General features: G+C 42.6%; 1 protein-coding gene across 2 annotated transcripts in view; it reads right to left on the bottom strand.

Moving 5' to 3' along the window:
- The window catches only part of LOC306965966 (gamma-aminobutyric acid receptor subunit pi), a 164,316-nt gene extending 141,211 nt beyond the window's left edge, over positions 1 to 23,105 (bottom strand). The window contains exon 1 of one of the 2 annotated variants that reach the window (XM_079560587.1): positions 22,892 to 23,105. The gene's annotated coding sequence lies outside the window, so the exon portion shown is untranslated. The remainder of the gene's footprint in view (positions 1 to 22,891) is intronic. The other variant, XM_079560588.1, reaches the window with a different exon arrangement.
- Between the last annotated feature and the right edge of the window lie 3,105 nt (positions 23,106 to 26,210).

The following is a 26,210-nucleotide window of genomic DNA, read 5'->3' as shown; positions in this document are numbered from 1 at the left end:
TTCAGTGATGCCTCGATGGTGAACATATAGCTGTTGTTTTCCAACGCTTTCTCCTCCAGCGTGCGGTACGCAGCGTACTTCTCCCTGCGGAGCATTTGAAGCTCTGACAGGCGAGAACATGGATCTTTTCCTAGACCAAAGTCCGGCCCGATGTGGACAGGCTTCTTGTTCCTCTTGGATGTTGGTGGGGCGGTTGTTTGGGGCTGGTTCGCTGTATCTTGCTTCTGCAGTGACCAGTCCACTGGAGTTGGCTCCTCTCTGAGCGTCTGAAGAGGAGGGGAGCTGGTCTGTGGGGCAGTCAAGTCCAGAAGGTCTGTTTCTGGGACCTGATAGCCCATCTTCTGGAGCAGAGCTGTGGACGCTCGTCGCTTTGCTTCCTTCTTAGTGGAGCCAGTGCCGACAGCGCTGACCTTGTCTAAGGCGGCCTCGATGGAGAAAAGCAATTCTGCTCCTTTAATTTGCCCATGGATCTGGCGGTACGTAGCGTACGGCTGTTTACGAACCATTTGTAGCTCGGACAGACGCATCGATGGGTCCTTTCCTAAGCCAAAATCTGGACGATCGTGGGGCTTAGGATTAACCTTGCCGTTCTCCAGTTCTGTGGGGCTTTTATCGACAGATGAAGACCTTTCCATCTCTGTGGGCCTTGTGTCGACAGCGTTTTTGTTGGAGATGGGAGCTAAACTCTCCAATTTCTCCAACATCTGGATAGAGGCCTCCTCCCGGGCAGCCGTTAGGCTCGTCCCTCGTGCCTCTACACAGAATTCCCCGGCCTCAATACGAGAGAAGAGGTTATCGGGGTCGGTCGTCTCATACGACTCCTTTAAGTGCAGGGTGAGATTGCACTCTTTTGCCCGTGTGACGAGGGCGATGAAGTATTTGCCTGCGTCCATGTTAACGAGTTTGAACAAGGCAGAACGAGCAAAGAATGTCTTTAGCTGAGAACGGTTTGTAAAACGCGAGTGTTCCTGTGAAAGCAGTGTCCGTTTGCAAAGGCTGTTTCGAACTGACGTTTGTGATGTGTTCAATCTCAAAGGTGTCGGGTGATGACGGAATGATGACCTCACCGTTGCTCCTGGCAACACTGTCAGAATACAGGAAGTAGACTGTGCACGGAATGTTTAAGCTAAATTGGTGCTACTATAGAAACAGCTTTGGAATCGCCCATATATGGTCATGTTCAAGGCAGCCAGAGAAAATCTATTATAGAAAACGCTATCTCAATGGCCGCCGCCTGGGCGCCGCCATGTTTATTTCCCATACCGACTTTGAAGCTAAGCAGGGACGGGCCTGGTTAGAACTGGGATGGGAGACCGTTCCTCCGAAGCTAAGCAGGGAAGGGCCTGGTTAGGACTGGGATGGGAGACCGTTTGGGAACATCAGGAAGCCTGGCGACAGTAGTGAGTTTGTGCGTGGTGCCGGCCCCCACGTTGCGGTCCCGCCGCCCGCGGCCATTGACCACGGGTCCATATGGACCGCGGTGCTGCTGTCCGAGGACAACCCGCCGTCACAACAACGCGAGTGCGCGAGATCTGACTGCCGTGCGTGTGCGCGCATCCAAACAGGGCGCTGTGTGTGTGTGCGCGTGTGCGCGCGTTTGTGTGTGCGTCGGTGCGTGTATGTGTGCGCGCGTGCATCAAAACAGGGCGGTGTGTGCGTGCGCGTGCGTGCGTGTGCGCGTGCGTGTGTGTGCGCGCGCGTATGTGTGCGCGCGCGCATCGAAACCGGGCGATGTGTGTCATTTGCTTTCACGTATTGTGAGCCCAGTGGTACATTTTATTCTAAAGCAGCTTTGAATGCATTGCCAATTTTATTGTAAGGTTATAAATACTGTCTAACAACGATCATTAGGCTATTTCATTTCTAAACCAACTTATTTTTTTTTACATTGTACACTACCGTGATGCACCAACCCACGGGTCCTGCACCGTGAACCGACCTGTTAGAGCTGAACCCCTCATATTTATCCATACTTATTCCACTGTCTCTTGAATTCTATTCCCTTTTAGCGAACATATTGTCGTTGTAGTTTATAAGAAAGGAGTACGGGTGCATCAAACACTCAAATTGCAGTTTGTTTGAAATTATTTTTAGCATTAATTATTTTAAACATTTGTAGTGGCCATAGTTTTTGGAATGGGTTGGGAACCACTGGTCTACAGCTGACCTGTGTGACGGGTTGGACATTTCTTTGTAATAACTCATAATCTCTGACTATCAAATGTGCACACTAGCGAGGCCCGGCCGAAGGCCGGGTCTCAGCTAGTAAAGAAGAAAAAAAATGCTAAATAAAGATAGACACACTGAGAGGAGCAAAGTGGGCCAACAGCCTACAAATACATAAACAAAAACTGACTATGCTAACCAGGAAGTTAACGTTAGCTACATGCTAACGCTAACTAGGATTGCAGAATAAAACATCCACATGTCATGGGCCTGATTTAGACTTGACTTTATTTTAATGTGATAAATGTTTATAGTTCGCCACAAAACAGCTAAAAAAGTTAAAAAAAAACGCTGAGTCTGATGCTGCGTCCGAAATGGTCAGATTGCTAAGAGCTCTTACGCCAAACCGGATGTGCGTCGTCAGCGTCCGCCATGGCAAGTTGCTTCCGAATTGGTAAGTCAGTTAGGAAGTAGTTAGGAAAAGGAGCCTTGATGCTAACTATCATGGCCACTTTAGCATAGGGACCTCTGATGCTAACTAACCGGTGATTAGGAGCTATGTGCCATCCCACAAGCCACTGCGCCAAACCCCCCCACCCCCCTCAGCCCCTAAATAAAGATACAGACACACTGACAGGAGCAAAGTGGGCCAACAGCCTACAAATACATAAACAAAAACTGACTATTCTAACCAGGAAGTTAACGTTAGCTTTATGCTACATACTAACGCTAACTAGGATCGCTAACTGTACTTTTATAGAAGATAAAAATTGAAAGAAATTTTCCCTGAAATGGGTTTGCGACCCAATTTGTGGTCCTGGCTCTCCATGCTATAGGTAATATTTGACTTGATTAAGGCTTTGTTTTGAATCTTGGAAGGATTGTCCAAATGTTTACTTAAAGGAATAGGCCACCGTTTTTACATACTGAGATTTGTTCTTACCTTAGCTTTGACGAGTTCTTTAGGACCTGTCTGATCTTCACCCGTGCCTTCAGTCACGTAAACACAGCGCAGACGGCGTTAGCATTTAGCCTCTCCCTCTCTCCACTATAGCTCCAAAACTGGTCAAGATAGAAGCTACCAAGCTCTTCCACGTTTTCCCTATTTAAAGGGGGGGTATTATGCAAAATCGACTTTTTCATGCTTTACATCATGTTATTATGTCATTCCCTCATTAAAAACATGCCTGAAGTGTTGCCTTGGCACATTCACGTATTTTCGAGTAATCTGTAAAAACTCTGATGGCGGCCATTTTAGGGATAAAACGCCTGATTCCTTCAGGGAACGCCTCGAACCTCCAGGATACGCCTCCGACCTTTCGTCACCAGCCGAGTAGCCAACCACTGCTCCTCAGCAGAACCCCCTCCCCGCAGTGTCTAGCCCTAAGACGTAAACAGAGTCATCATGGAGGATTAGCTTCATGTGTTGTGAACCGGAGCCACAGCAGACTTTTACAAAGACACACATCAGTGTTTCTGTTACCTAAACACCCAGGATTAAAACCGGTGACAAGAACGCTTATTTCAGCGGCTGGTTCTGCGCTGGGCCTTGGTGATGCACAGAGCCTCCGGAGAAAGCTAATGCTAAGCTAAACCTCGAGTCATCACGTGAAAACGAGAAATATGCACAAATAAAGTCAAACCACCACACACATAAAGAACCGTTTAACAATGATCACACACGGAGCCAGGCTTGTTGATTTGGAAGTTTATTGCTCACATTTCATCTACAATGGGTCATAGACGAGTGGCTTTCTCCCGGAGCTAACAAGCTAGCCGCGACAAGCTAACGGGAAAATTCACTGAATACAAGCAGCATATTATGCATTGAAAACGTCACTAAAACAGGCAACTGCTTGAAGCAGCCTTTATGATGATCACACACGGAGCCTGGCTTGTTGATTTCGTATTTTATTGCTCACATTTCATCTACAGTGAGTCGTAGCCGAGTGGTTTTCTCCCGGAGCTAAGGCACTATTAGCCGCGACAAGCTAACAACCTTCACCTTCACAACATTCATTGAAAACAGGCAGCATATTATGCACAAATAACGTCAATAAAGCAGGCAACTACTTGAAGCAGCCTTTACGATGATCACACAATGAGCCTGGCTTTACACATTTGTGGTTTATTACAGACTTTTCATCAACAATGAGCTGTAGTCGATTATAACAAGCTAACGGGTAACCTCGAAAAACCACTGTCCACCTGCACAGATAATGTCCGTCTTTTGAATCGTATGGGCTCCTGCAGATCCTGGTGTCGTCCATGGGGGTATAGTTAGAGATCCATAGGGCATGGCAGATGCAAAGAGAAGCCTCCAAACAGCAGTTATTTTTCAGGCAAGAGCCCCGTCCAAGCGTCCGGTGTGAAAGGTTCGTCTCCAAAAAATATCCTGTGTGGCCATTGTTCACAAAGTGATAAACAGTAGCTCCTTTCCAACAATAAAAATTAAAATGCACCGATCGTAGTTTCAATACTGTACGCAGAGAACGAGCGGAGTGTTGTGATGCCACAGACAGCGTGTGGAGGGGGCGTGTCGGAAAGGGTCAGAGGTTCTTAAAGAGACAGAGGCCTATTTCAAGTCATTTGCTACCGCCATCTTGAAAGAGTAATTTTATACAAGGCAGTTATTCTAATTTACTGCATTGACAGACCAACAGAAGGTTTCGTCATCATTGTAGTGTGATATAGACTGGTGCTATGTGGCTGAAAAAAGCATAATACCCCCTCTTTAAATATGGTTACGTGAAGTGTTCCACTACGAAGTATAATTTCACAAAATTAAACAATGTGGATTTTCTAAGCGGATAAAAGGGGGGACTATATTGTAAGGCGTAATAATACCAGGAGTAATTTGGCATCCGCACAGTAAAGTGAAGATTACTGCGCAGTAAAGTGAAGATTAGAGATTTTTTTCCCATCATTTTTTGTGGGGGTTTCAACTCATTTTTGTAACTTTTTTGTCAATTTTTTTTTTCAAATTTTTATCACATTTTTGTCTCATTTTTGCCACTTTTTCATCATTTTTTCCATCATTTTACGTCAATTTTCTGCCACTTTTTTTTTTTTTTTTTTAATTTTTTGTTACTTTCTGTAATTTTTTTCCCTTTTTTTTCAATTGTTTTGTAAACTTTTTGTAAATTTTTGTGATTTTTTTTTTTTGGTCCATTTTTTTTGTCAATTTTTTTTGTCATTTTTTTGTTCATTTTTGGGTCTTTTTTGTCATTTTTTGTCACATTTTTTGTCACATTTTTTGTCACATTTTTTGTCACATTTGTTGTCATTTTTTCGTCACTTTTTTTTTCATAGTTTTCTATCACATGTCACATCTTCATCATTGTTTTCGTCTCAATTCTGTCGTTATTTTCCCACCTTTTTTCCAGAAGCTTTTGGATTGGGGTAAAGTCAAAAATGTGCTCGGTTCAGGTGGGAGTTAAGGGGTTCAGGAACAGGCTTCGTAGGAGGAGATAGAGCGGCCATTAAGGTTCACACAGGACTCGGGAACCCTTTTCAATTAAGGGGGCTGAATGGGACCCGCTCATCATTGATTGACTGCGGAATTCTTCCGCAGTCAATTATTGGTTTTCATGTTTATTATTATTATTTATAATAATAATAATAATTATTATTCCTCTTCCATCTTTTTCCCGATTTTCTAGAGCTTTCAGCACCTTCATGCTTTGTGCAATTTATGCAAGTTATGCATCAAAACGTTCCGCATGTTGAGGAGAAGGGTGCTATTACTTTTGGGACTTCTGCAACTTACGGTTTTTCCGCAATCGGCCAAACTGTCGGAGATTTTTCCCATTGACTTATAATGGGGCTGCCGCAAATCCATGCTTTTCTGCACTTTTTTCTGCATTTTCTGCAATTTCTGCACTTTGTGCATGTTCAGCTTCTGCAACTTGTGGTTTTTGAGAAAAAATTGGCCTTCTGCAGATTTCCAGTTTTTTTATATTAGAGTTTGAAATTTTTGCATTAGTGTGTATGTGCGAATCCAGCCAATGGGGAAACTCCAGGCCTTTCAGCCATTTGTGCTTCTGCCAATCAAGCCCTGAGGCCATTTCAACAGTTTGACCAGTTTATGGAATATAAAAGTTTATGCAATATTAACAATTTATGCAAAGTAACCACTTTATGCATTTTAAACCGTTTATGCCATTCAGGATTTATGCATTTTAAAGAGCTTATGCAATTTACATAATTTATGCAAATTAACCCATTCATGCATTTTACCAGTTTATGCAACATAACATTTTATGCATTTTACCAGTTTATGCAAATTAGATTATGCAAATTAAGCAATTTATGCAATTTGAACCGTTTATGCAATTTCTGCATTCGTTTCCCGCAATTCCGCAGTCAATCGCAATGGCGCAGCCATTGCATTTCTAGTTATAAATTGTTACCCAGTTCTTTAAATCCAGGTGGCAACATTTCAGTTTTTTTGTTTTTGTTTTGTTTTTGGGTCAGATTGTGTAAAAGATCATAGAACAATGGAAAGGAACCCACACGTTCTTGCTGTGCAGGGAGAGACTATAGACATGTAGGGGGCACAGTGCCGACAATTATCCAATCAAATGAAGAAAGACGTTCCCCTTTAAGATTCATAAGCGTTCTTTTCTTTCTCCTAAGGCGGTATATTTTGTCTATAGCCTGTCTGTGTCTCCGAGCCGCCTCCATCGCCCCATGATCACCGCTCTCTCACTCCACAGGCAAGAGTCTTCTCAATCCTCGCCCCCTTCATCTCCTGACTTCTCATTACGTGGACTGCTCTCTGGGGTCCATCACGCTGGCATTATTATTGGGGTTGAGCTCGCAACGCGCCGCCTCTTCCCCGCTCCTCTTCTCCAATGTACAATTCACAAATCTAAAGGCTACGGGCAATTACAGGGGCCGTGATCGGGTGATAATGATGTCCAAGCGAGAACCCGTAGAAGTGGGGCATTGACTAATAACGGAGGAGAATGGGCTATAGTGAGAGAACAAGCGGGATTTCCATTAAAAATAAATCAATCGTTGCCTCCCAAGGGACCCCTTTCTGCGTCCGAAGATAAGGTCGGCAAAACAATAGGGTGAATGAAGCTGCGCGGCCAAAGCCTCTCCGAATTGTGTAGTTTCTACGTGAGAAGCAAAATTAAACTGAAGGATATAAAATCCACACAGCAAGATTAAAAAGGTTATTCAGTTGAAGGAATGTTGGATGAATTCAGAATGAAAATCAAAAAGCGGAAACACATATTTTACAAGACATTCATAGGCTTTTTATATGAACTTTTTTTTTTTTAAATAAAAGAACCATTGATGTTTTCACATGTTTTTTATACAGACAAAGGCAAGCCCAAAGACACTTTGAGCTCCCCAAAAAATCCCAAATCTTTGCCCCATCTGAGCAAATGCCGCTATTCACCAATCAAATTCGTTCAGAGCTTGAAACGGCTCTTGCTTTCTCACACACAGCGCGTAGTACGGGGGAAAAAAAATGTGCACATAAGCAGGCTGATGAAATACAAATACTGCTCTCAAGGGACTGTAGCTCTGACACCAACAACTGAGAAATCACCTCAACACCGGGAGGAGATGGAGAAGCAGCGACATCCACAGCAGCAGAAAATGAGTGAGAATTTACCTATTACTGACTCTGCCCGGCCCCCTTCATTTACGATTCAGTTTTTCTGCAATTATTCAGAGTCAAGCGCACTCCACACTGAAGAAACTTTGAACGCCTCACCTCCCTCTCATCTTTCACCAGCGGTCAGAAGGTTATTCCAAGTAATGAATACCTTGATGTAAGCACGTATGAAGGTTTTTTTTTTTACTCCCCCCTCACCTCCACACCTGTGCAACGGATAAAAGCACATTTCATAGCCTATTCTCTGTGTGTCACGAGTCAATGTACTTCTGCAGCTGTTGACTTGTGATGCATGTCCATGACCCAAATGAATAAACAGTGTTGCATCAGGTGGAGCAGCTGACGGATGAGAACAGTACAGGCATATATTCCTGAACGCAAAAAATAAAATAAAAATCTGCCAAAAGCAAAGCATCAGAACATTGGCTACTGCCCAGACTGCATTACTGTCCATGGATATGAAGTGGTCAGTAGTGAGGTAAATTTACTTAAGTACTTAAAGATCCTATACCTGATTTTTTATTATTATTATTATAACAAACAATGAAGGAGGAAGCCACTAAATTAAAATGTCAGCTCATTCCTAACTTTCTTAACATATTTATAGCATCCCAATTCTTCAAAGGGATGCGTTTATAGGCACATTTCACAACTTTCAGGGTCACTTTCACAGAAATGAAGCCTAGGTGTTCTGGGAGACTAATTTCATCACCTACCTACAGCCAATGATCGCTTCCGTGAGGGCCACACCTTCACCTCAGCCCATCAGCGTAAAGAGCCGCACCTCCGTAGCAGCCAATCATCGCCCTCTGTCCCGCTTTTTTGCCTTCTGCAATCATGGATAGTTTGCTTCCCAGCTGTGCTGCGACCCACCTCCGCCGCGTCTCCACCTCTTCTTCCCTTCTACCTGCTGCTTCTTCACGGGTCTTCCATACCACCACCAGTGTCCAGGCTCCGGGGAGGACATCCCTAACTCCAAGCTGTTCATCCATACTGACTTTCATACATAAATCGATGTTACCGCCGGGGTCTGATCGCCAAAATTTAAATACATGTCAATAGATCTTTGTCTGTTTGAGTCTATCCAGGTTGAAATCCAAGAAAACTATCCTGCAAGTTCATAAAATTGATACTTTAAAATTAGATGCACAGTGTTTTCCCACCAATGTCTGAGATTACAATGTACAGGGGAAAAAAATCTGGTTTAGTACCTTTAAGTTAGCGATACCACTTGACGTGCGGCCAGCGCACCTACGAGGCGCACCTCTCAGCTGAGGAGAAAAAATAGCAACAAACTGGAGAATTCTTTAGTGTAAATACAATAATCGAGCTGACTTTATTACAGACTGCGCTCTCTAAATCAGAGTCTGTGCTGGATTTAACTTGAGCTTAATGTTGTTAGTGCTGCAGTGTTTACAAGACACAGGCTAACGTTGCTAACTTGCGGCTAGCAGTTTTGGCCATTCTGACGCCGTTTTATGCCCAGGGGTTTATTCATCTGAAAAACTAACCCAGCGACTAAAAAGTCCTCAGAAAATCCAAATTAAAGAGATACAACATGTTTATATTGAGCGAAAATGAGCTGCAGCAGAACAATGAAAACGCTGTTGCTACTCGCTAAATTGCTAAAAACACACGTGAAAATCTACACGGAGCTGAAGTAAAGACAAAAAGAGACCATTTAAGTAACATCTCAATACTATTGTTAAATGAAACTACATACATGAATAAAGCACAGGCATTGGGGAGCTTTGGGACAAAATAAATACATAAATGGCATCAGCACCATTCTAATATAACTGCTCTTCAATGTGTAGCGTACTTTACTTAAGGAAATGCACATGAGTAAATTAACTGATTACAAACCAATCTGCTGTGAAAAAAGTAAGAACGTTGAAGAAAATGCCTCGTACTCGTATCGGTATTCGGTATCGGCGAGTACTTAAATCAAAGTACTCGTACTCGTATCGGTTTTAGAAAAAGTGGTATCGGTGCATCCCTACTTTAAGTGGAGTTTTTAAAGATCCGTACTTAACTTGAGTAGTATTTTTGTTGACACCTTTCTACTTTCACTACATTTGAAAAGATGAATGTACTCTCCTATATACTCCTATACTGTATACTTCCCATAGCAGTTGCGGTACACCATACTGTACCAATGGACCTTGAGCAGTGGAATAAACTACACCAACCCTTAGTATTTATCTTGGGAAGAATCGCGTGAACTTTAGTGATGATTTGGAAAACATGTTTTTTTACTTTGCTTGAATTTCAATATTAAACTACAGCACAAAAGCTAGAAAAGGTCATTTTAGCAGAAATGAGCCTTTTTCACGAGACTGCGCGCTAAGAATGAGCCCAGGCAGTGTGAAAATGTAGCTGTCGTGAGATGAAAGCAGTGGGCGCTGAGACCTACTCCCAAGCGCCCGCGGGGTTTCGACTTGTTCACTTCAAATGGAGGTGAGGCCTAAAGGGAGAGTGCAGCATCCAAAGTGTCATATGGACTGAGGCTTGTTGAGAAGAGGGACCAGGAGGAGAGCTACCATCAAAGGAAATTACCGGTGACGTGATACAGAGGCGCAGAGTCAAAATAGCTCTCACGTGACAGAGCAGGAAGGGGCACAATCGCTCCTGTGTGGTGAGACGCCTGTCCTGCCTCTGCTCGACACAAACCCGGGATGACAAGCGAGTCCAATGAGCCAAAACTGCAGCTAAACTGAAGAGAAACAAGGCCCCGTTAAGTGGTTTTCCCAGGACTATTATGCTATGAGCAACCGATAAATTTTGTGCATAAGAGGTTTGTGAGCAGGTTCATGCCACGTAGAGGGAATGTGGGTGGTTAAAAAAAACAACACACATTTTATCTTGATTCACCATAAAAAAAATGACCAATAAAAAATCTTAAAATATGTCTATAAAATATCTTATCTTATCTTAATATATATATTAAAATACTAACCATGGAAAGTTAATAACACTCTAACAAAGGTAAAAACTTAGAGTACTATTCCAGGGGAAACAGGCCCAAGGAGACGGGTGAGACAAAGAACGGTTCAGAAGCCCCTTATGAGAGACCAACAGGCCTAGTCAGAACCATGAAGCCGTCCTTCCGTGGACCCACCACCCATATGATGAGCCATGAGGGGCTTTTGCAATGTGATTTGGGCAGATCGAACAGTTGCCCCCACGACCTACGGACAAGTGGAAGATGGATGGATGGATGGATGGATGGATGGATGGATGGATGGATGGATGGATAAATGGTAAATGGGCTCAACTTACAGTATATAGCCCCTTTCTAGCTTTATCAGCTTTATCAAGCGCTTTGAGGAACCCATTCACACTCTCATTCATACACCAATGTACGGAGACACTGGAGGCAAGGTGGGTGAAGTGTCTTGCCCAAGGCCACAACCAGTGTGCATTGGCGGGAGTTGGGACTCGAACCCATGACCTTCTCCCCCAGGTCGGTAGATGGATGGATGGATGGATGGATGGATGGATGGATGGATGGATGGATGGATGTTTATTAAACACGAGTCCCATAATAGTCCCATTTTTCCAGTTTACTAAGAGATTATTCCATTGATTTTTTTTGTCATCTATTTAAAGGAACAGGCCACAGTTTTTCCACACTGAGACATGTTCTTACCTGAGCTCAGATAACTTGATGCGTGCCTGTCTGGTCTTTGTGCGTGCCCGTGGAAGAGCGTAGTAGCTTCCAACTTCACCAACTATAGGAAAACATTGGGAGAGACCAAATGCTAGCAACATCTTTGGTCATTTTGCGTGACTGAGGGCACGCACAAAGACCAGACAGGTGCGCATCAACTCGTCCAAGCTCAGGCAAGAACATATCTCAGTATGCAAAAATGGTGGCCTGTTCCTTTAAGTTAAGTGTTTTGTGCTGGTTTAGACATGATGGTCACCCAGTTTAGACATCATTCACTCCCAGTTGGGTCTTTTCTAACGCTGCCTTCAAGTGCTATGGTAAAGATAATCCTTTCCTGTTGTGAACTAGAAATTACGAGTGCATTATGTTCAAGTGCTTTTGTGCTCATAGCAAAGTGAAACAACCACACAACCATACAATGGAAATATCAGCTTTTCTCCATAACATGACACTAAGTGGATAAAGAGATGACATTAAAATTGCGAAGAAAAATCCATAGTGTCGGCTTCATAACAATCAGCTAAAAGGGATAAAAATGTACTTTCGCTGCGCTGTACCAGTGGTATGAGATGAGGAGGCTCAACAAGTGCATGAAAATTGCTATAAGACCACATGAAGGGAGCACAAGACCCCGTTTAGCTCTAGATCGACAACATATATCTCGATCTAGGCCTTTAGGAGCTTGTAAAGTCCAACAACCAAAAACTAATTCCTCTATTTTGCCATATGCCAGATGGGATGACTTTTGGAAGTGTTGTAAATTTGACCATAAAATGCAGTTGTGTCTTGTCATATTGGTCTGTCAGCTCGCAGCACTGGCTCGAGGCGGTTTTTAAGTTGTTTGTACGTGGGAGGTAAAGATAACGAAGATGGGATTCTCACTTTCGTTAGCTCTGGGTGGTGCGCGCACGGCTGCTGCTGCTGCTGATGGAGGACATTTCTGAGTTTTAATGCAAACATCTGCTCAAGCTCTCGAGCTGAAATACTGGAGGTCTTAAAGTGAACAGTCTGTGCCAATCTAAATGTGCTGCTCAACAACGAGGGAGGGGAGTCAGCACGATCGAAACACTGAAATCAGAGTGTTTTAACAATGTTGCCTATACTTTTTTCCTCACAAATAAAGCAACTAACAAGAATAGAAACTCGAAATCATGACCTGGCACAGGTTTTAATTTGGTATCTCTATTCAAAGAGATGTAGCTATAAAAACACAGTATTAGACTCATTACTTACTGCCATTGCATATTTCCTACCACTTAATTTTAGCATATAAAATCCCCGACCTTGCATGCGACATTATCAAACATCAAATTGTTGTCGTATTGCGCTATACTTTACAGCATTTGCTTAAATTTCTGATAGTATAATTAATTACAATCCTTTTCAGAGGAACAAAGTGATCGCTTCAGTGAGTAGAATGCTCTGTAGAGAAGGTCAGGAGATCTTCAGGATCAAAACGTACGTATAGGCACAAAAAAGACTGGGCTTATTAAGCACACCTGAGCTACTTTTTTAATTGTATGCCCTGAAGAGAGTTGAATGCGACCGAACGTGACACGTCCATCTAATCCAATAAAGGACTTTTAACCAGGTATCGGAGAAATTGAAGCCTTGGAATGTGCAAGGAATGCCCCAAGAGGCGCACATTACATAAGTCACAACCCAAACGCTAGCAAATATGAGATCCAATCATTTCCAAGGAGTTCAACCCTCCCACCTGATAACGGAGCTCGATTGTGAAGATCCAGACCCTTGTACGAAATGAAATGAGTACGAGGGTATGGTTTGGACCAGAATAGACACAACCCAGAATAAAGACAATAAATTACCAGGAGACATGCTTTGTGGAAATGGCGTTGCAAAGTACATTATCCCCCATTATCCCTATTTACTAGGGCTGCCAACTTTGGTTGTTTAGTCGACTAACTGGTCGATGTTATTGTAGATTTTCATTGGTCGACTAAATGTACGCACTTTTGCAACAACTAAGATGCTCCCAATTTACACACCAGATGCCTTGTGGCAGGTCCATCTTTTACCTTGAGCTAATATTTCATTAAAAAAACAGATATATCAAAGTTTTACAGACAGAGTGACGTTTGAACTGTTTGTGTAAAATGCTTTTGCTAAAAAAAACAACTTCAAGGTGAGAGATGAGGTCGGGAGAGCATGCGCATACGCAGCTGAGATCAGGGGATCTATACCTTGAAGAGGTGTTGCCTTTTAGGCCAGATTTCTACAGTTGTTTAAACCTCAGATACCCTGGTTCTAGTGAAATAGCCTATACTCGAGTCCCTGTCCCCAGTCAGCGGCTCTACTAAAGCACACGGGAGAACAAAAAGCAAGTGGAAGTATACCGTCAGGCGCAGCTCATGGACCCGCAGTGTCTTTCTTCGATTAATTCTGGCCTTTTTCTGAGAAAAATAACGTGAACCGATTCATCACTACACCGTGCAGCGCAAAAGTCGAAGAAATGAAGTGGCCTGAGAGGACAGAGAGGAAAAGGAACCAGGAACCACGCGGGCGGGGCATTTCACGATAAAGCACATGGCTCGTGTTTACATTACACCAAAACAGAGACAATGTCCAGAAGACATTTGAGAACAGGGACGATGATGGATCTACCTATCTGTATATGAATGTATGGACAGCACACGTACAGCAGCAGATGCGAGTGAGGCAGGGAGCTGGAGTCTGAGATTAAAGGCAGAAGGTGAGATTAATGTGGCTTTTTACACACAAATTCACAGTTTACGTTGCTTCTATGTATAGTAGTTACAGCATGAGCTCGCAAAGTTTTATGTCTTATGAGTGCAGTTTGGGATAGAATTCTAGGAGTTTGGTAGCCTGGCTAACACCAGACTAAAATCACAAGTGATATTTAGTCTGGGGACCACCAATTCATTTTCTCGTAGGAGAGGTGTGGTTTACGATCGTCCATAGTCGTTTATTGGGCGATACGAAAAAAAAAAAAAAAAAGTCTCATGCGTCTGCACGTAGCCCCAGCCAATCATATCATCGTATGAGATGACGTATGACGTACCCGCTGTAAACTTTTGAGCTAAATTATTTAGAACAAGGTCTAAAGCTTGATCAAAAAATACCATCGTGTCTGCTGCTGTCATGTTGGATCCGTAAATAAACTTTTTTTTAAATTATCCGTAAATAAACTACAAGCTTCCGTATATCGAATAGCGCGTCATCGTCTTGCCGTCCCTCCTCGCTCTGTGATTGGTTCCCAAATCCACCGGAGATTTGGCCATGGTCCCCAGGCTGTTGTGCAGTTCGAAATAATTCGAGCGCACACAGCAGCCTGGTGTTAGCCAGGTTAGGAGTTTGGGTCAGAAAAGTTGATGTTTTGTCAGCACCATGCCACGCCCCCTTTTAGTCGACTAATCGTCGGTCAGAGCATGTTTTTAGTCGAAGAAAATCTACCATTCTACCATCTAAATCTATCATCTACCATCTACCATTTACAAAGCTGTTTCCATCCTTGTACTACGCCAAAGCTGTACAAAGTGTTAAAAATAGCAGTAACACATTTTTGCTCGTGTAATAGGGTTGGTTGTTGGATTGCCTCAGAACAACACTTTTCTAGTTGCATAGTCAAGTTTAGTGAAATATATCGCTGAATTATCGTTATCGCATATTTACACATTACTATGATTACAAATCCACTTGCACCGGTAAGTCCAATGTTTTTTCTGTTCATAATATTTTGTAAACTTCTTTCGTAATGCTAAACCTTGGCTGTGTCGGAACTGTTGCTGCTTCTGCGTCGCTGCCGAAACATGTTTTATTTCCTGACATTTGCACATGATCTGATGTAACCGTTTGGCTGAAATGTTCCACCTGTCAGCCATTATAAAGTCGCCATCACTGCGGGTTTTGTGACTGAGGCGCTGTGTGGGCTGTTGATATAACAGTCACGCAGCTAATGTAACCTATTGTTATGCTAAAACATCACCGAAATGAGGTACTGCTGTCAAACTGTCAAGAGAACGACTACTTAAATAAGGTCTGTTGGGATTATGTTAACATTATGGAGCTTTAAACTTACTTTTAGACAGACGGCACTGACAAAAGGTGAAAGGAAAACGCAACCGTGTTATGAAAGACGGAAAAAAGAGAAGGATTTAGTGTTGCGTCTGTGGACTTTTTTCTTTGTGTAAATTATCAACGTGCAGCAATCTTTTTTTGATCATTTTCCGAACTTTCCATACCCCATAGGTCTGAGACAGTTACTGAAGTGCGTGTACTTGAGTGTCTTTTCGAAGTAACGGTGCTTCTTGGCGTAGTTTCGTCATTCAGCACTTCAATTTGAGGATCAATGCTTTTACTCGAGCAAAAATGAGCAACTCTACCCCCCGCGAGTAAGTCTATATTGCAAAAAAAAGCTTTGTTGACGTATGAAAAGAAATGGAAAGTTTGTGTTTGATCAATAAAATAATTTCTTTTAACAGGATGTTTATTGTGTTTGTTGATTGTACTCAATTGGTAAATTTTTTCTCACTTTCAACTCAAAAACTTTTTTCTATAAACTCAATAGACTCATTTCTTCCATATTGTTCACAAATACGTCAAAATCTGTATTACTGAACACTTCTCCTTTGTCAAGAGCAGTGTGCAAAATACAGGAGGGGTGCGGAGTGGTCCGACCCCCCTGGTTAACCCATCCGACCCCTGGGGCCCGATCTTGAGGGCGAAGGCAAACGTGGTAGACTAGAGCAAAGGTGCAGACACAAGCGCACTCTGCATGGCGGGCAGGGATTGGGCGCATTGTGCAGACTCAGTACAGTCAACATAGATGTCACGTAGGCCTAAGACACTACCACAATTTAAGTAGAGCAATTTGCTGACGGTCCCTAAATCCCCATGGGTGTCTTTCAGCTTCACAGCCGCTGCAGCTCCCGCTCTAAATATCTGCCGAATATCCAACTGGCTACACCGAGGTGCCAGACCGGACATTATCATCAATCAGCCACTGCAGAGATTAGTTTTTCTGCGTGAAACCAGTGAACTTTTCCAGGCTATCCATGAGTTCTGAACAATGCGACTGATGATTCCCTGTCATGGCTATCAAGAGTGTCCCATTTTGGCTGGGAAACTACCGTATTTTGCCCCTCTTATCAGTCACTGTAGCCACGGCAGAGCGGTCATTTCAAAGCCGAAATTGATAAAGACCTAAGAGCGCCATGGGTCAAGAACGACTGAGTGGATTGGACCGACTCTACAGTGATAATAACAGAGCAGAGTGGATTTTGCTGAGCAGATCGGCTTATTAAATTATGATGGCCGCTGTGCCATGTAGGCTATGTGTCTGTTTGCTTTTTGATGAGGCAATTGCGTTGTGTTTTTGATCGCAGGCTGTGTGCAGGTTACGCATAGACCGTAGTCATTGTCCATGGCACTAATGATCGTGTGTGGTTTCTTCTCTCCCTCTGTGGTCAAATGTGTGTGTGTTGAGAGATGTAGGGATGATAATTGTCATTGTGCATGTGTCTCTTGTTTTTGGCCCTTGGGCTGTAGAGCAGGGGTAGGCAACGTCAGGCCCAGACCCAGACCCAAATCAGAAATCATATGCCTGTTAAAGTACTCTAGAAATGTTAAAAATACTGTCAATTCCTTAAAATGTCTAAGCAGAGCACCCTTTTAGGTCATAATCCTAAAAGAATACTCATCAATAGGTAGAAATGAATTTAAATCTACTTGAATTAAGAGATTCAATCTAAAGTTGGAGTAGATTTGGTCTGGCCTTAGAGCAGATAAAACCTATTCTTGCCAATGGAATAATTTGGATTATTTTGTATAATTTCAAGTGAATAATAAATCATTTTCACAGTAAAGGTTTTTTTTATTTGATTTCCAGTGGGATTTCTATTTGTTCCATTTGCATTAGCGTTTTTATCTGATCTTAGAGTAGTTCAAACCGACTCAAAATTTAACATAAAAAAAACCTTCATTCACGTGATTTTAAGTAATTTATCTAATTTAAGATGGACATTTTCCCAGTGTATATGATGTACAACACTTGCATATGTAGAAAGTGATGCTTTACTTCAATTGCTTCAAATTGGAGGGTTCGGCCCTTGGTCTTTTGACGATGAAGAAAACCGGCCCTCCACCGAGCAAACTTGCCTACGCCTGCTGTAGAGTTAGGCACTATGGGAAGCGGATTTATGCGTAGTCGCACACGGATGATCGAGATGGTCTGTGTTTTGGGTGGAGGAGGGAGATGGGAACCCCCCCCCCCCCCCCGAATATTGACCGCCATTTCGCACACTCGTCAAGAGCATTCACTCTCCTCACTGGTGGGGCATATCAAGTCGCTTCATTGGAGGGGTCAGAAAGCCAGTCAGTGTGTGGTGTGACGACCATTTGCCTCACACAGTGCAGCACATCCAATACTGCACAGGCCGATCCAGAGCCTCCCAAACATGCTCAATGGAGGTCATGTGTTCGTTGTCCATATCAACAACTTGATCCACTCTATGTGTTGCACTGTGTGAGGCAAATGGCGGTCAAACCAGACGCTGACTGGTTTTCTGACGCCCCTACGACCCCCAATAAAGCAAACCTGAACATGTCAGAGTGTCCTTTTATTGTAGACGTATTCATGTGGTTTACATCGGCATCTGGATGTGCCGACCCTGTGAGGGGGGATGGATTCTTTGACAAAGAAGTGCTCACAGTAAAGAAATTGGTCTATTTTTTTTTCTTTTCCTTTTTATGTCTTTGAGTTCACCCCAAAAGTGCTACATTTAAATTTCTATTGAGTGTGTTTAGATGACTATTTTTTTTTGCTTTTACCTGAGTAGTATTATTTCATTCATTTACTCGAAGTTCAGTACATATTTTGGCTACTCTACCCACCACATTTATGCTGTAAAGTAGCATCAGGCAAGAAGCTTTAATATTAGCCAGCTGTCAGCCTATTGGTCACACTTTTGTTATTGAATTAGACCTAAACCTGCCCAAAATATGCAGATAGATCTCTGAGAATTACCACTTCAAAGACACCTGCCATACTATGAATGAATGTAATTAATAGCTTTGCTGACAGCCCTCACTGAGACCCCCGGTTCCTGTCACCTCTTGATCCCTCGTTCCATAACCATACGTCTTTCAAGAGCTAAATGGTCACAATTACGGTGAAATTGCGGTTTGGCCTGGTAATTGTGATGAGTCCATTACATAAAGGAGGAAAACCGCAAATTAAGTGCTGTCCATTTTTTCGTCCATCGCGGTGACAAAATGAAGCAATAGCCGAGACACACCGCTCAATACTCTGGTGGATAGTAATGATAACTCGAGTGAAAACCCCACCGTCAAACGCATATAGGTTTGCGCTCAAGTGATGTCATTCAGAGGAGGGCATGGTTTAAAACTGAGGTGGGGATAAGTCGGAATTCCCTGGTGAGATTTGCTGTAACATTGTTTATGGTAAATATCTCGAATGTGTTATACAGCGTCTGGAAATAACTGCCTAATCTTCACAGTAACGTGTTAAAGTTTTGCAAGGGTTTAACATTTCTCCATAGATTCATGAGAAATAATTTCTTCTTGTAGCCACAGACAAAAGAGGGGATGTGCTTACATGTTTCTTTTTTTTCCACAACAGCACCCTCAGCGTCAAAACATAACCCAAAAAAAATGACTAGTCTGTTTCTGCTGACAGAAAAGAACAAAACAATCCAGCACAGCTTCACCGTCCAAAAACAAAGTCCAACCCTCATCTACTGAGCATATCCTTATCCGCCAAGCCCCGAGGCAGCAGGCAAACTGTTCTTGCCATGTTTTGTAAAAGCCATTCAAATTACTGATAGGCTGATAGAAGAACTTTTTAATGTCTCTCTGTACCATTGTGTAAATGACGGTGATGAAACCTTTATCTGCTGCACAGGTAGCGTCTGTCCTACCAAGACAGGTACACTTTGTAATAACTACACCTTATTTAGCCTTAATAAATGATGAGATAACATTTGCATTGAGTTGCCTTGAGTATGAAATGCGCTGTATAAATAAAGTTCTCTTGTCTCAATCACACAGCACCAGTCTATATCACACTACAATGATGACGAAACCTTCTGTTGGTCTGTAAATGCAGTAAATTATAACTGCCTGTATAAAATTGCTCTCTCAAAATGGCTGTAGCGAATGTCTTGAAATAGGCCTCTGTCTCTTTAAGAACCTCTGACCCTTTCCGACACGCCCCCCTCCACACGCTGTCTGTGGCATCAGTGGGGAGGGGGTTCTGCTGAGGAGCAGTGGTTGGTTACTCGGCTGGTGACGAAAGCTCGGAGGCGTCTCCAGGAGGTGGGGGCGTTCCTAGGAGGACTCAGGCAAACCTATCCCTAAAATGGCTGCCATCAGAGTTTTTACAGATTACTCAAAAATACGTGAATGTGCCAAGGCAACACTTCAGGCATGTTTTTAATGAGGGAATGACATAATAACATGATGTAAAGCTTGAAAAAGTCGATTGTGCATAATACCCCCCCCTTTAAAGGAACAAGCCACCGTTTTTCCATACTGAGATATGTTCTTACCTGAGCTTAGGCTTGATGCGTACCTGTCTGGTCTTTTCGTATGCTCTCAGTCACGCAAAACGACCAAAGATGTTGTTAGCATTTGGCCTCTCCCAACATATTCCTATAGCTCCAAACGGGGATGAAGTTGGAAGTTACCACACTCTTCCACGGGAGCAAAGACCAGACAGGTACGTATCAAGTCGTCTAAGCTCAGGTTAGAACACTTCTTCGTATGGAAAAATGGTGGCCTGTCCCTTTAAGCTCCCCGGTCAATCACTCAGCTGTTTCCCAGCTGTGCTGTGACCCTCCTCCACCCCTCCTCCGCCTGGCCTCTCCTCAGCCCCCCAATCATGACTCATGTTCAATAAAACTTCTGAACACATTCTGTTTTCGGTCTTCTCAGGTTGACGCGTGACTAAAACTTAATAATTAACAATGAATAAGTAAAGTATGTGAAGAACTATTCATGATGAGTTAGGCATTAACTGTAGTTAAGTAGTCATTAAGTGTCCGTCACACTAGTGAATTGTTCCTGATGAATTAACTCATCATTTATTAAAGGGACTGCAAGTTGGTCATTTTTATACTCACTTCTGCCACCTCAGGTCTTGCGCGTAACTTCAGTTTCTATATTAATGACGGCACTTCAGACCCGAATTGACAACATTTTGAGTGACAGTGCAGGATTTTAGAGGCAGTTGTGGTGAACAGGTCTGGGTTCATTCTACACATTAGGACATTGCTGGAACATGTAGGGGGAGGAAAATACTTGTTTGTAACATTTTTAAACTCGCTGTAGTCCCTTTAAGGCTAAATAAGGCATAGTTATTGTAAAGTGTTACCCAAAGACAGCCTCTCTATCGACGGACCAAAAAGTAACAAACAGTGCCCATAAAAGTAGAAGACAACTTACAGTTTCATGATTGTTTCATGTAAGTATTTTTTTTGTTTCAATGCACTTAGATTATGACGAGTGAGAAATAAAATGCAAATTCTTCCATATAATTTGAACCAGTCCTCTATTTCACATGGTTTCAGAGTAAAAATGCAATATCTCTGCAAATATATTTCTATAAGTATTCTACAACACAGTATATTTAATTACATGTACTGAAAGTGTTTTATTCACTTTTCTTAAAACAAAGAAGAGAGAAAACACTTGATCAGCATCAAAATGAGGCTAGAATGAAACCTAACTGTAAAAACAGCATGACTAATACTGAACTTTCGCACATTTTTAGTGCACAAAGCATTTTTCTTTCCGGCTGTGTTTGCATAAAGCATGTACATCTCGGTCAGGCAGATGGGAGACCTCTTTAATATCGCAATATAATGTGGCTTCTTGCGATATGGACACTGCGTGGTCCAACAGTGTGACAGAAATAATTTACCGACATATTGCACAGTCCCAGGAGCTGGCAAACCACATTACGGGCCCCTTGCCCTTCACCTGAAATCATAGATGGAGGGGAAAAGGGCGAGTATACTCCCTTTTCTTCTGCCTTCCTGTCCATTACAAACCCCAAACAGTTCACCCTGTGCGCAGCTGGAGTTTGGAGATAATAGCAATTTACACTCTTGCCACATGCACAACACTATTTATGCAAATCTTCTTCCCACAGCCTCCCTTGTCACCACCGGCCCGGAATCAGCCGCAAAAAGTCGCCACCGATTTTTGTCCATTGCAGCTTTAGTTATTGACTGCTGAAATTATCTGACGTATGCATTCTGAGAGAGATACAGGATCCATGGCGGGGGAAGTTGCCATGAGGCTCCATTTTAATTATGTTTTTTATCACAAGGGGATCTTGCCATGGCCGGGAGCATTTCTCTATTGATTTGACAGCTTATGTATCTGATATGAACGACTGTCAGCTAAAGCAAAGCAGGACATATTTGTAAATAGCTACTGGCTGTATGGGGGGGAAAAAATGCAATTATTAGTCATTTTACCTCTGCACTTCAAGGCTTTGGCACCCATCGCTTTCAATCATCCCACTGCCACTCATTGGCAAAATGCAACAATCCCTAATTGTTGTCGAAATGGGGATCGATAAGATATTCGGGGGCTGAGTTAAGGTTGAGCCAAACTTGTTAACCTCCTAACCCTGTTTTCTTTTTCAAGATTGAAGCTCCACAACGCGCCAGTGCACATGGAGCGTAGAGGGGCAGAATTAATTGAAAGCAGCAGATTTTAGAAAAAAAAAAAGGGGACACATGCAGAGGAGGCAGTGTGCGTGATGTAACAGCTGAGATTTGATTTGGAAATTTGGCTCTTTATTCGGCCGCAGTTGTTCATGTTTCTATCTGGAAGTCTGCGTTTTCCTTATGTAAGATGCTATTCTCATCCTGACGCCCCAGACTTGTGCTTAAGTGGTTTGAGTGGGTGATATTGTTAACTGCCAATGTGTCTTGAGTGTGCTGTGCCTCTAAAATGAAGCCCCTTCATTCTCTGTCAGTGAAGAATTGGATACAGCCGCTCAAATTAAATTACCAAAATGAGCATCTCACATCCAGATGGTGTGAAAACATGATAAATGCCGTGGACATAATCCAGCAAACTCATTCACAAAGACGTCTGTGGCTCTGATTTGAAGATCCTTAAACAAAATGCACAGAATGAGAACTGTCCCCATTGTGCACACAATATTTAACACGGTTAAGTAAGGACAGCATAAATATAGAAGAACAGGGGACAGAATGATTCGTTTCATGGATGTTCGTTTATGGAAAAAGCTCGACGCGCATCCTACTTCAAAGTTTGCTCAGCGCGCTTCTGCTTCGTGCACAAAGAGCGCACGACAGAAGGCGGTAAAACCTGATGCGCAGCACAGCATATGCCCTTGTATTCACAGAAATAGTCCAGACAGAAGTTAGAGGTTTTACCTGTGGTGGACAACGTGGAGCATGTCCTAGGCGTCAGCGCACTCCGAAGGAAACAGTCCGAAAAACGCGCTGCTTTCTGCTCGAGAGCGACACTTCCATCCAATTTGGTTCGAAAAGACACAGACACCTGCCGATCCGCGCGCGCACACGCCCGCACCAACCACTGGTTGTGCTCTGTCAGCGGATTTGCTTTGGACCTCTATGGGCTGGATGCGCCGCTGCGCAATGACGCACGCCATGGACTTGCAGCTGATTTGGAGTCGCCAAAACTGTCCAGAGACGAGTGCCCACTGTATCAGTCACCATAGCGTTCCCTGCTGCGCGAGAGAGGGAGCGGGAGGGGGCACGAGGCGACAAAACATCTGTGCGAAGGGTTTTACTCTCTCATGTAAAAAGAAAGAGATGCATTCAGCCGCGTGCTCTCCTCCACTCAACCCAATTCTGACAGTAACACAAAATTACAAACCACAATGAATATACAGTTGCTCCACAATATATTTACAACCTATAAAAATAAAACCTGAACCAAGTTAAAGTTCAGGAAACAGTTTAAACCGATTAATAATAATAATACAATTACCAGCAGTAGGCTTTGTAACAAAGGACAAAGAAAAAAATAATTCTGACAAAAATTGACATAAGGCTAAACACAAAATCATAACAGAACATTATTCTCGCCGATGCATCTCAAAGCAAAACTGCACTGTGCTGAAAAACGAAGGCATTTCATATAAATGGATCACAAGAGATCATTATATATTAAGATAATGAAATATAAAGATATCACACTGTGTATCCTGGACTAAACTGTTGACAGCGTGTGGTGATCTCTTCTGTTTCTTGTGTCTGTTTGAAGAAGCCGAGTGGCAGTAATGTTGTCAGAGCATGTTTACCGCTCCAACTCCTTTACTGTACTTCGAATGTGTGCAGACAGAGAAATGTCCTCACTGTACATGCGTAACCATCGCTGATCCTGCTCGGGGCATATACCGTAACGGCCACAGAGACAGCACTTCTGCAGTACGGGTTAAAAGAGGTTCTTAATCTTGTTTTGTCAATGCTGGTTCATTTAGTCCCAGTTTAGACCTGACTCACTTTCCGGTTTAGTCCTGACTTAACTTAAGTACATTTGAGTTTGTAGGGCGCATGGTGGGGCTGCGGTTATAGCGCTCATGCCTTACAGCAATTTGATCCTCCATGGAGTGTACATACTGTATATACTCTTTCCGTGTCTGTGTATAGGTTTCCTCCTGCCTCAGTTTCCCTTATCACTAAAAGACATGTACTGAAGGCCAGTGAATGTATGGTGGTGGTCAGAGTTGACGCAGATCTGTGCACTTCTGTCGGTCTGTCCAAGGGCAGCTGTGGTTCACCACAATCGCGACTAAATGTGAGTTGTCTCATGTAACGGTGCTTTGTGACCGTGTCTGTGAAGAGAAGAAGCTATACAAATAAAATCAAATAAAGTACAAAAACGTATCTGTCGAAGGAACAAGTCATTGCACTTAAAATTAGATTACGCAACTTTTTAATGTGGAAAAAAAAAGTTGATATTTGTGCGTATTTGACCTTGTAGTGACCGAGCGGCCGTGTGAGTGTTTTGTCGTCATTTTGTATGTCATTTTTTGTCAAATTTTTATCACATTTTTGTCAATTTTCGTCAATTTTTTGTGACATTTTTTGTGACATTTTTGTGACATTTTTGGCACTTTTTCATCAATTTTTTTAGTTTTTTCGTCACATTTTTGTACATTTTTTTGTAACATTTTTCGTCATTTTTTCATCACTTTTTTGCCACTTTTTGGTCATTTTTGTAATTTTTTGTAAATGTTTTGTAAATGTCAGCATGGCGCCTTTACTTTCCGTCACAGTGGACTCTCCAGGATTAATTGTCTGGAAGGTTTTCTCTTCTGACGGAGCCTCTCAGCAGAAAACCTACAAAACAATGTGTGCGTGTTGTAGAGCCCACTGTGATTGAACGTAAAGGTGTAATGCAAACCACTCATACCAAATTGCTTGAAATATAAAAAAAAGAAAAATTGTAAGTGTGATGCGTGCACTCTTAGATTTATTATATATTTTTTTCTGGCAAGTTAAAATCTACTCATATTAAAGGGACTATATGGAGTTTACAAATGTTAAAACTAAGTATCCCCCCCCCCCCTACATGTTCCAGCCATGTCCTAATGTGTAGAATGAGCTCAGACCTGTTCACCAAAACTGCCTCTAAAATCCTGCACTGTCACTCATAAAGGTGTTAATTCGAGTCCGAAGGGCCGTCACACACGAGCTTAATATAGAAGCTGCAGTTACATGTAAGACCTGAGGTGGCAGTAGTGAGTATAAAAATGACTTGCATACGGTCCCTTTAAAGTCAAATATTGTCAAATCATATTTGTTTAGCCTATTAGTCTATTTTAGTCAAGTGCCGAGTCATGGCTGTAGGACTGGGGGGGGGGGGGGCCTCAAAGGTGCTGTAAAAAGTGTTCTGTATTATACTTTTAAAATGTCCTCAGAATTGATATAAGAATGCAATGACACCACCAATTGAAATATCGATATCACTACAGGATTAAAGGCTATTCAATTTCTGTAACTGGAGCCAATTCAGATGAAATTTAAAGTTGCACAATAAAAAACAAACACACAAACACACAAACCATGAACTGAGTATCCAGGACAAATCTGCGATTTTAGGCCGCCCTATTTTTTCACCTGGTTAGGCTATGCATAATAAAGCTATAATAGAAAATAAATGAACTGCACTGTCAAACTAAACCACCGTTTTGGGGTTAAAAAACATAAAATCTGATTGAACTGGCTACGCCTCTGTGTCTAGCATATCAAAGTATAGACCCTGTTTTGTGTTTGATAAATCCACTTCTATTCTCTGCTAACTGTCTTGATTCAGTGCTCATTCATTCTGTAACAGCTCAAATATTTTCGACTGGTTTCTAAGGTTTTTCAAGTAATCCGCTCCCAAGTGAAAAAAAAAAATTCTCTAAAATTGTGAAAATACGAACAATCTGTTTCAAAATCCCTGGATTCCCCTTTTGGAAATGCCTTTGTAGAACACTATGCAGTCAACAGTCGGGCTCTTCTCCCCATTTGAGAGAGTGACATCATTGCACTACAGGGTCTGAAAACAACCAGATAGATATACTCTACGTATATACGCTATGACAGCCTCTTCCTCTGCGAGTGGGCCGCTCCCTGGACGCGCTCCAAAGCGAAAGTGGCTGGAGGGGACGCAGCGCGGGTCAGTCAGGCAGGAGCTGATCCCATCTGAGCTCCACATGTGCGTCGTAGTAGCGGCGTT

The sequence above is a fragment of the Gobius niger genome (genome assembly GCF_951799975.1).
Source record: "Gobius niger genome assembly, chromosome: 7".
Lineage (NCBI taxonomy): Eukaryota > Metazoa > Chordata > Actinopteri > Gobiiformes > Gobiidae > Gobius > Gobius niger.
This window is presented reverse-complemented; position numbering and strand designations above follow the sequence as displayed.